Source organism: Triturus cristatus, chromosome 6, assembly GCF_964204655.1.
Source record: "Triturus cristatus chromosome 6, aTriCri1.1, whole genome shotgun sequence".
In the NCBI taxonomy this organism is placed as follows: Eukaryota; Metazoa; Chordata; class Amphibia; order Caudata; family Salamandridae; genus Triturus; species Triturus cristatus.
In genome coordinates this window covers 487,889,114-487,901,740 of record NC_140589.1, presented here as the reverse complement: position 1 = coordinate 487,901,740, position 12,627 = coordinate 487,889,114, and positions in this window count along the sequence as shown.

Genomic DNA, 12,627 nt, shown 5'->3' with positions numbered 1-12,627 from the left:
CATTGCCCGTGCATGGATTCAAACAGTGAGTTCAAGTATTAATGAATTTTGGGTATAATTAAGAGAAATGTATGAAATGGAACTGGCATTAGTTAAAGCAAGAGGTCCACACTCTTGGGTAAGACTCAAAAGTGTGTGGTCGAACCTTCAGTGGGAATAAGAAGTGATATTGTTTCTGATTTGTAGCTTAAGCTATTTTGTGTAATTAACTAATTTAATGCCATCTTCTTACTTTTGTTAATACAATTTATGTTGTACTCTCTGTGTTCTTATGTGTTTTAATATTGGTTACTTGTGTTATATTTCTGTGCTATTTTTGTTTAATGGTATTATACTTATGGCTAATAAAATAAAAAATAAAAATGTTTCATCTCAGGAGCACATACCTGTTTGATGACATACAAGAGTATAGTACAACATACACTGTATGTCTGATGCATAATTGTAGTTGTTCCCACATAGCTAGAAAGCATCATAATATGTGTAATCAAACATATCTGTGAATTCAATGGAATTGGAATAAAGGTACGTGACAACAGTATCAAATAAACATTGTAGATCAGTACATCGTCAACTTCTGAGTGTGGAAGATGAAGATACAGATGGTAGTCCAATACAATAACTGGTGTGTCAATACAGTTCTGCAATGCCTCAAACACCAAGCACACACAGTGAAACACTTACATAAACTGTGAATAACTCAAAAGCTTAAACATGTGGCATTGTAATGATCAATAGTTACATGACATGCATCATTCACAGTGCATGTATCATTCTACAACACAGCAAAAATCTGTCAATGCTATAGTTAAATAAGCACAAACAGTGACACATACGCCAGACATGAAACAAATGGCAAGACAGCAGCACACAACAACATGTATGTAGGACCATGTACCTGCCAAGGCAATGTCAATATATTGTCTATGTCACATGCACCACAACAAGATTGACTCATGGCAATAAAGGGGTAGAATCGTCTACATCCTCTTTCAATATCTCTAGCTGTGTGTTCACACACCCAAAAGAGAGAACAGACATAAACATGAGTGAAGTGCTACAGGTAATCCAATCAGTACAGCCCTAACATACCAACAACATGCAACATATGACAACAGGAATGGACATTGTTTTGGGTCATTTGGACATGAAATGAATCATCGTAGCCGCCAGAAGGTGCACAACCTAGATCTGGATTATGAATACATGTTCACACATGTCAATTGTATGATGTGTGTACTGTTGCTCTTCAGCACAACTACAACACTCTAAATAGCCACATATCTGCAGGCACAGTTGAACATATAGACAAGCATGCTTCTAAGAAGAAATTTTAATTTCACACAATATTGCATCTCTCAAGCAATGTACAAATTCTCATCATGAACTTGTGTTGTGAAAGCTGGCCTGATGTCATGTATGGTTCATGTAACAGTACAGTGTGGATATCAAGACACTCCACCCCAGTAAAGACTATGCCTGACAGAAATTTCTGTCCCAATAGCATCCATGGAAATCCTACATACACCAAAGTGCTCCCTAACATGAGTTGATGACAGGCTGCACCACGTTTGCCTCATGAATGGCAACAGTGGCATGCAGATCACATGTTCCATATTATCCATGGAAAACTGTGAGGTAGAAGAAGACTTTTTCCAGCTAATGTGCAAATACAACCCTTGGGCCTCCTCTGCTTCACACACAACTATCTCCAAAACTGCAATACTACAGCAGGCCTCAAATCACAACACCCTCTCTGAGTCACTGACTCAGCCAGCATAATCCTTGGTCAGTCCAGATCATACAAGCGAGGTTACAGCTTGGTATGCTAACTATGTATTTGAAACTACTGATACAGGGGATGCAAGTGGACACTCTTATTAGCCTACTCACATGTACCCTGCATCACAAGTCTTGTAGAGTGGATGAGCCTCATTATCGACAGTGATGGACAGCGCAACCCACTCTGGCCTAATGAGGTTGAGAGGCCATTCAAAGAGATAGTATGTCTCCCCTGTTACACTAGTGTCCTCTTAGTGTGTGTCCTGTAATGCACAGCAACATTAGTACATTATTAGTAACACCTTCAATGATCAACACAACAAGTTGAATCATGCATACTTCTCATGTCAGCGATATTAAAACAATAAAATGACAATCCTTTTCATCAGGTAATGTTCATTGCTCATGCAACAAAGCCAAGAAACTGGGTCCGCCATATCACGCACAACACAGGCATTGTCATCCATGTCAGTCTGCTTTAACTCAGCAGTATCTGTGTCTCATACAAAGGCACAGCATGATCTCCAGCCCATGCTGACTGCTTGTGCTTACAGGCCTTGCTAGTTTTGCTGTTGCAAGGATTGTGAAGCAAACACAAGGAGAGACTGGACGGAGGACTGAAACTTTTCAGACATCAGCACCAGTCACAGATCTGGGTTGAATCCATCATCGTTCTTTAGCTCACTTCACCACCTCAGTTCAGACCCAGCTATATGCAAATCAGTCATGACCCTGTGCCTCATGGGAACAGTCCGGCCCAAACTGCCAAGCCAGGTCATCCCTGAACCGGAAACAAGCATCCTTGGACCGGTTTCTTGGTAACACCCTTCATCAGCCAGGCTAGCTTGAATCCAGTGGCAAATTGAGCTAGGGACCCAAGCCTAGGCATACCCTGCTAACTTACGGTGAACAAAGCACACACAAGGAGATAATGGACAGAGCGCTGAAACTTTTCAGACACTCACTCCCAGTCACAGATCTGGGTTGAATCCATCATCGTTCTTTAGCTAACTTCGCCACCTCAGTTCCAACCCAGCTATATGCACATCAGTCATGACCATGTGCCTCATGGGAACAGTCCAGCCCGAACTGCCAAGCCAAGTCTTCCCTAAACTGGAAAGAAGCATCCTGGGACCAGTTTCTGGGTAACATCCTTCATCAGTCAGGCTAACTTGAATCCAGTGGCAAAGTGAGCAATGGACCCACGTCTGGACATACCCTGCCAACTTAGGGTGAACAAAGCAAACACAAGGAGATAATGGATGGAGTACTGAAACTTTTCAGACACCCACCCCTGTCACAAATCTAGATTTAATCCATCATCGTTCTTTAGCTCATTTCACCACCTCAGTTCAGACCCAGCTATATGCACATCAGTCATAACCCTGTGCCTCATGGGAACAGTATAGCCCAAACTGCCAAGCCAAGTCTTCCCTGAACCAGACCCAAGCATCTTGGGACCGGTTTCTGGGTAACACACTTCATCAGCCAGTCTAGCTTGAATCCAGTGATGATCCTTGTCATCAGGTAATGTTCGTTGCTCATCCAACAAAGCCAAGATACTGGGTCCACGATATCACGCACAACACAGGCATTGTCATCCATGTCAGTCTGCTTACACTCAGCAGTATCTTTGTCCAGACACCTGGGTCTCATACAAAGGCACAGCATGATCTCCAGCCCATGCAGACTGTTTGTGCTTACAGGCCTCACTAGTTTTTCTGTTGCAAGGATTGTGACATGCAAAGTGCCGCTTTGCTGTTCCAATGTAACAATGACATGTTCACATGTGAATCTGAGTCTTCAACATGCTTGTACATGGCTGAGTGGGGCCTGTTGAACTATGCTTAATTATGAAGTTTCCGCTCCATTCTGCTATCTGTCACACACATTTAACTATGAATTATTTTAGCTGTCCCTGTAAGATCGTGTAGCCCCAAGGGTATTAAAATATGTGATGACACAATACCAAAATGTACTTACAATGCTATCTTTCCAGCCATAACATAATTGTCCCTACCAGCTAATATTTTCTCATTGCTGTCAAGCTAGGCTTATCTTGTGATGTTACTTGCACAAGAGCATAATTACACCATGTAACACCTTGCTTAGCATTTTTTGTAATGTTGACAATGGAGATGGTAATTACACACCGGTCATAGACCATGTCATGCATAGCACAGCATGAAATACATTGACATATCTTTTAAAAATGAAGCCATGAGTGCTTTCATATATATGAATGTGCAGTCATAGCTGTGCATTGCATGCTGTTTTGCTAATATGTTAGACAAGTAGTGACTGCTTGTTGGTCAAGTACATGTGTGTAACAAGACCATCTTGTTTGCACAGACATCACAGCAATGTGTGATGTAAGAATCTCACATGTAGGGACACATACCACCAATGCTAACCCTAATGAGTGACACTGTGGCATGTGTATACGTACACACTTGACCAGTCATGAACAGACATCAATGTGAGTAACTAGTGGCTTCTGAAAGCTCAAAACTACTCATACCCCAACAGTTCAGATAGACTACACAAAAGTACAACACACAGATCACATTACAAATACATATTGTGTTGGCAGGCCGAATAAATCTGTGAAAATGGTGCATATACTGGTCAAGTATCAATAAGCGGGAAAAAAATCAATGCAAGTCCATGTTTGCCGTAATATTTTTCATATTCGGCATGGAAAAGACTTGCAAAATACATGTGTACACCTGAAATTTTCCCGCTTACCCCTAGGCGTGTGTAATTTCACTGCAAAGCATTAAGACAGGCCGCAAACTGCCAGGAAATGATGTCAGTCTGCATCCTGTTCCCTGGAGGAGTACTGTACACTTTCACTTTCTCTTTCAACTACACTGTTAGTGTCTTTTGTGAGTTGTGGAGGTGTTGGAAGGTGTCTGCTGGTGTTTGTGGTTTGGATAGAGTTCTGTGTGTAGTGTAATGTCGATACTGTCATTGTTGAGTCCTGTATCACTGTCCATACATGTTTTGTGCAACTGTATGATTGTTTTGCCGGGTGTATGTCTCAGGGGTATTTTTGTAATTTTTCACAGTTATTAGGGGTTATTTGTGGGTAGTTTTTGGTTTCCCTGGGGTCAACAGTGTTTGTGGAGATGTTGCGTCAGGGTAGGGAGGGCAGGATGTCAGAGGGGGCCTTGGAGGGCTTCCTCTGGCTTGTAAAATTTTACTTGCCCAAGATGGTAGATGCTGGGGGACGTATCCTACATGGATGCAATGTGAAAGTCTGGAAAGTGAGGTGGGAGCTTATCCAGGAGAAAATGCTCAATATGTTTGGTGTGGACAGGACTGTCCAGCAGTGGAAGCACCGGTGGCAGAATAGCGTTGGCTGTGAGGGGGAACCTCATGGATCACCTTGGACTCATCGTCGGCTGGCACGGTGGTAAGTACCCAACCAACTTTGTATCACTTCAGAGGATGAATCCACAAGCCACTAATTAGGTTGAGTTCAACATATATGCACCCTCATGGAATGTGCCATATGGCAAAAATACATTCCTGTCATGATAGACTGTGCCACCCCTACATGCTTTGATATTCGTGCGATTCACATGATCAACTGCCTGTAAATCTCAGTGAGATACACAATGTGGGTCACCAACATGTCAAAGGTTGTGATACACCTGTGTGTACTAAAAAAACTGATTTGACCTACAAATGTCACGTCTATTGAGGCTTGAGAGCAAATTTGTTAATCATGAAGCTGTGGAACAAGTTGTAGTATTACATCACACAGGTCGTTGCAGGGGTGTGGATTCGGCCACAAGGGTGAAGTTGACATGTGTTGTGGGTAAGACAGGCTAAGCAGATTGCAACATGTGTTTAACGTGGCACCACACCGGACTATTACAGTGAATAAAATTGTATCATGAAGCCATTAATGATGTACGTGAGTCTTGTAAAATGTGATGTAAATGACATTAATCATACTTTCCATACAGTTTCCACAGCTGGAAGTCTCTTTATCACACAAGAAGATGTGGATACATTCAGGGACCCAGACGCCACTGGAGAGTGTGTCGCCCCTAACTTTTGGATTGTATGTGTTGATATAGTCAAGTCATGCCACAGGCCCTGTATGTCATTGTACACAGTCTGAATGTGCATCATATGGACCTCACCTCTGGTGTGATGATGCTGCATCAAGTCTAGAGTAATGCACATCAGCATCATGTGATGCTGGAGGACAGCATTCCCCTTCCTGACCTGATGTTGCAACTCCTCATATGATTCACAAAACCCTACCTATGTTCAAGCAAAGAGTCCATGAATTTGATGATGTCATTGCTATGTTATAGAGCCGATCACACTGAATTACAAACATCTTTACGCCCTGACATTATTGTTCAAGGGGGCCAGATATGGTGTGGCAATTACTGTTGTACATGATAAGTTTGTTCCACTGAACATGTCACATCTGTTGTTCATTATCATTTGCTAAGTGATGTGGCGTCTGACATGAACTTTTGACAAACACATGCAAACAAATGTATTGTTAAAAAAAATTCATGTACTAACATCACCATATGATGTTTGCCCCCGATGGCATCAACTGTGTCACCACAAATCAATGATTTCACATAAGCTGTGTGTGTGGGTACACAAGACACAGTCAATTGGCCTTGTCATTTAGGAACAATGGACAGGCACATATGTAATATATTGTGCATAATCTGATGCAAAACTCAAAATGATCATGGCTCCTTGACATGGTATGATGTGTACAGGTCAGCTTGTGGACATGTTGCTTGTCCACTGCTACATCAAGTTAAATATGTTTCCTGAGCATAGAAATATTTGTAACGTGAATATAGTACAATATGAGATACTGAATTATGATCCCATTAATACAGACTTTGTACATCACTCTAGGCATTGTAGGTACATCCTAGAGTGTACACACTTCAGAGGATACATTTGAGTAATGATGTTGCTATGTTTGAACAGACCTGGAATACGTTGACACCCAGCACTGATATGCATGTTGGTAATTGTCAAGTCTTATAGCAGTTTCAGTTGACATTGACAGTTAGTTGTTCAAAGAGCAGGTCACATAACCAGAATAACAACTTGACGTGAGTATGTATCACAAAGGACTGACTGACGTGATGAAAAAAGTTTGTCAATAAAAACGTTTCCAATGTAACAGATTGTTGGTACATACATCTGTCCCATAAACACTTTTTTAATTGATGATGAATCTTGTGAATCATTTCCATGCTGATGTAAGTAATCAGGCCTTTGTAGCCAATTCAAAGTTTAGTGACACAACATTGTCTTGGACAGACTATCTATGACTAGTGCCAAAGCAGGGATAATCAAATCATTGTAGGACAACGTCAACTCATGCATCAGACATCCTTTCACACTGCATGTAGGTGTTGAGGGGTTGACATTGTTACTCTGCTGAGCCCATTCATCATCACAAAGAATCATTCCCACAGAAGCACCTTGAATATTGTGGAGTGCCAACATTTTACACTGTGTCCAGAATATTTTTTTAAATACGCTCTTTACGGTGACATGTTCAACAGTTCTCCAATTTATATGTTATGAGTTGGTTATCAGAGTGTGTCACACATGAAAAATACAATAGTTCAATGATGGATCAAGTACATGATGGTGATCCTTGCATCACTTTGACTAACATGTGCTTAAGTCAGACAACATAGCACTGTTGGTGGAGAGTACATTCCTTAGCACTAGCTTGAATGTGTTCACACTGCCACTGGTTGAAAAGCAGTGCAGCCAAATGTGTGGTTGACATGCAGCAGCTTTGCTATCCCATTGGTCCATTGTGCAGAAAGGTGCAGAGCAGGTTAATACTGCTACACAATGCTTCATGCAACATATTCCCTCTTTTCTTGCATGCATATCAAATTATAAGCAGTGTTACAGATTAGCAAGTAAATGTATACATGATCTAATATGGTTGTGTAGCTGTGTTGGCACCTCCAAAGGGTCCTTAATACAATGGATTTCCATTTCCTCAAATGTACTACATGACTACCACGGTTGTGATTAGACATCTGACATGATTGCTGACTGTGCAGCCTACTGTCTTTGTGTAGTTGGAATGACAGGGTCTGCTTTGGGCCAGTTAATCTTCATACGTACTGAACTCCCACTATTGGACTCAATTATTGTTCATTTGCGCAGCCACATTGCAAACAGCAATTCTACAACTGATATCACTGCACTCTGTACCTGCTTTGTCCAAGCCCAGGAATAACCATGTTGTCATGAACATCTTATTCTGATTCTGGCTAATATATGTTTATGATCTGTCAGGTCATGTTTGTTGTTGCGTTTTTTTTAGGATGGTGCTCATAGAACATATGGACTATTAGTTTATGGTGTGCCAATTATGCCTAATAACATCATGTTTTTGGAGTCAGGAAACATGACATGTTTATGTATTTTTCAGACAACATGTCACCGGAGGAGCAGCGGCTGTTCCTAAAGCGTATGGAGCATTACCTTCACATTAGGCGTGTGGCAAAGGGATACTATGACATGCAAAGAAGGTACCATGAGGAGAGGGCTGCTGGCAGGTGGAAGTCCATATCAGACAGCACAAAGAAAGATGGACAATGAGAGCTACCCTGCCTGCCTCCACAACACACCAGAGCCAGTCCCAGCCAATCCCAGTCCCATCAGCAATGCATTGTTGCACACATGAGAAAAGGTCGGCTGTACCAGCACCTTCAAGAGGTGCTCCACGTGCAGCACCCACCTCTTTAACACAAAGCGTAGCCCCCTCACAGAGCGCTCAACCAGGCACATCCTCGAGAGCTGCAGGACACAAAGAGAGGTCCGTCCTCACAAAGAGGGAGAGAAGCCTGTTGTTCAATTTGAACGTTCGGATGGCCTAACTTCAACAAGAGATTGATGAATTTAAGGGCCACCTCATGGACAATAGGGGGCCCTGAGTCTCCCCTATTAATGTAACACATTTTTCTCCACCCTGTACCATTCCTTACGGAAGGATGTCTAACATCCTTCCGTAAGGCTATCAAAACCTTTCTTTTTCCCATAGCCTAACCTTCTCTCGCTTGGAAACTGCTACTAGCACCGGGACGCCCATTCGTTTGGGCAGCTGCACGTTTTATAAATGGTTTTAACATAACATAACATTCCTGAGTCTCCCTCACCTATTGACCATCTATTTTCTAGAATGTTTTGTTGAGTAGTGTTAAGTGTATTTTAGTGTAGGGGTAGTATAGTGTTAGGTGTAGTTAGTTCTTGGTTTATATGAATATATACAAATTGATTTGATTAAGTTTCCTTTTCCTTAGGTAGGGGGGTCGATGTGTTTTTGGACAAAAAAGGGGAAAGAAAAAAGTATATTTGTTTAGTATGTATATTTAGGTAGTTAATGTGTGGGTTAAGCTCTCTTTGTCCCGTCCCAGGATGTGCCATAAGGGGGAGGTGGGTTGATGTATTATATGTTGTTACGTGTATAGTCTTAGGTTAGCTAGTTAGTTTAGTATAGTTTAATATTAGTACAAGTTAGGTTAATGTAGTCAAGGATGAATTATTATGATTAGTTCAGTTAATTGTTGCTGTGTGGACATATACTGTTTAATTGGTAGTGGTTTACAATAGATGCATCACCTGCACAATCCATTTGAATGTCTACAAATGTTATTACTCCATCTTCATGGGGCAGCCTACCATTAATCTTCTATTTAATGAGTTTGAACCAATATGATTGATGTTTGGTGTAGAAAGGTTCTGTTAGGTACATGTTTTGGAGTGATCTGAGAAATATTTTTTCATACCTGACTATTTAGCAAGTACAGAATTGTACAAGATGCTTCATGGGCATGGTACATGATGTGGCTATGTTGTGAGGATACTATGGGTCATCTGGGATTACACCGGTCCCCACAACATCTTCACGTTCCATGTGGGAGTGCAGGAGATGTATGCTTTCCATTATATGCAAGTCATCCTAATGCCTCTGTACGTGTTTAAACACAGCCTTGTACATTGTGGACAAGACTGTGAAAAATGTAGCACATAAGTGTAGGTCAAAGGATGTTGCAATGTGCTTCACAGCAAAACTGTGCAAGAATTAAACCAGTATCACATTTTGACATGTGTTTTCCTACACCATTCCTCTACTTTTAGCGAGATAGATTTGTTGTCATATGTGACATGTTGAGGGAACTGTCTTTACATGTGTCATGGCATGACACCCATCTATTCAACCTTTGTCAACAACATTGTACATCTTCAATTAAAAAAAATATATATATCTTTGGAAACACTTCATGTGGCTTGACACTGATGTGAATATTGATCCAAATCACGAACAACATCATGGGAATGGAGTTTTTTTTATCTTGCTGAAACAGTGTTGTCTTATAGAGTGGTAGAGTGACACGTGCCTGGCCTTCTCCATGCCTATCATGGACACAGAGTAAGCATATTCCCTTTTCCAAGGGTTCCTTGATTTGTAGTTTTGGCAAAAGTAACCATGCATTGTTGGCACATTTAAATGTAAATGGTCACAGGCAACACACATCTTGGTGACTTAATTTTTTTTTTTTTCAGGTGCATTAACTGAGTTAGCAGACTGGCCCAGTTCATTGTGCAACAACATCCCATTGTGTGAATGCCCACTGGAGGGCCAGACAAAGTCCTTGGGGACATGTTGAGAAAGAGCCAGTGTTCAGTCAGCAGACTGATTGCAGTTTCATTGGAACAATGCCAAAATGTGCAGTCTATATTAAAGTTCAAGGTGAGTGTAGCAGAGTCATTCAGAGAACAGTAGAAGCTGTTGTTCTGAGGCATGATAGTAGGCACAGGTCCAAGCAGAAACTGTCCATTTAACCCAGATGAATGCTACAGCCGACTTTTTCCCCAAAATGCAGATTCAGCCACATCTTCCTCCTCTTATGTGTCATGTGCCTCCCGTCTGCGTGATGGAGGATTAGCTGGAGCACTGTGAGGCTGTGACACATCAGGGGGGTATGATGTGGATGTTGAAGGTACAGCAGGATTCATCTGCCAAATGATGAGGCATCACTGCAGTGATGATAAGCTGTAGGGCTTGCAAGACTCCACCAACGTCTCTGTGGTATGCAGCATGGCTGCCAAGTGTGAAACCTGCATTCGCTACATGTTCTCCATGATATTTCTCATTTCACGCAATTCCTTGGTGACATCGCTGGAGCCACTTTGACTGGACAGCTTATCTTGTCTCTGAGTCAGTACTCCAGCAATGTCAGCCATGGAATGCTGGAAATCATGGATCGGACTGTGGGTGCCTCTGATGGAAGCTAGGTGGTCCCTAATGGGACTGAGACGCCCACAGAACCCATCTAGTTTGCCACCAGGCTGTCAAACCCCACCTGCACCTGACCAGCCATATCCCTCTGGACTTTTACCACACACAGTGTTGAAATGTTCTAAGTGGGTCCTCACAGTCCTGGAAGACAGCTGTGGTGGTAGGTGCATGCTGCTGGGTGTTTTGTTTAGGAGGTGGAGCTTCCAGGACTCTGCTGGAAGTCACTGCTTCCGGAGATGGGCTGCAAATTGAGGTGAGCAGGTCTTAGAGGATGTCCTATCAATGGTTGTGATGTCTTCATCTTCATCATTGAAGAGTGAGACAGGCTGCTGTACAGGAAGTGATGGTTCTCCCTCTGCAATATAAAGGGGAGATGCTGTTGTATGTTTAGCTCAAGTATGGTCATGCATTTAAGCAGTTTAAAAGCAGACTGCATGACAATGTCCAATCCCTATTTCAAAAAAGCAACACCTATTACATGCAGAATAGTAAATCATTGTACAACATCACTGATGTAACATTTGAGTTGTAAATGATTTTTTTACAGTTTCCCAGTATGCCAAATGTTAGGGTCCAATTTCTACACACATGCTGCACCAGTTGTATCCTCTGTTCAGTTGTGGGGTTAGTACAGATTGTATCACATTCTTGTCAATGTGGATTTGCTCTGATTTCTGTGTCTGTACACTGCATTGTGGTTGAGTCACCCCTCCCATTCAAGTTTACATGTTTTTTTATTATGTGGTTTTAGAGGTGCAGATACCAGGGCACCCCACCTTGCTGTTGGCAATGCCACATGGTTGTTATTATGGCATGAGTAGGGCCATCATGCAGTTGAGATCAGGGTTAATGTGATGTACCCGATGATATGACAGGTAGATGTGCTTCACTTGCCATGCTCCAACCAGTGTATATGTATTTAAGGTGGCAAAATCACTTTGACAAATGATATTCTCATTGATGTATGTTGATATGCATGGATTAGACTGCTTCTGGTTTATTTCCTCTTATCCATTTCACCCAGTCACCCTTGCACTTTGTGCATTTTCAATGGGGATATGTTGCAAGTTGGAGGACATACAGCTCCTATTCAGGCTTCTGAAACGTGTGCATTGTTTTACTGCAGACATTTTTCTTGCATCATGGGGGCATGGATACAATGACGTGACAGATTGAGGCCTTCACCTAACAGGATTGACTCTGCCCACCTCCACTTCAGTAACACAGGCCTGCACCATAGTTACAGGTTTATGGTGCAGCCATGCGTTTCATTCTGCACTGGCACTTAACTTGTCAGCGTGGCGCAAAGACAGGCACCTTAGCAAGATAGTGCAAGTGTGTCTGGGTTCAGGGTAAGAATGTTTATGTGCAGGGAGGTTCAGGAACATTACAAATGACTGACAATTTGCACAATGCAGCACATATGGAAACTGCAACAGCATTGTCAAATGCAGAATTTCTATATATTTGCATGTTAAAGATAATGTTTTTCTTGCCTAAAATTATTACTA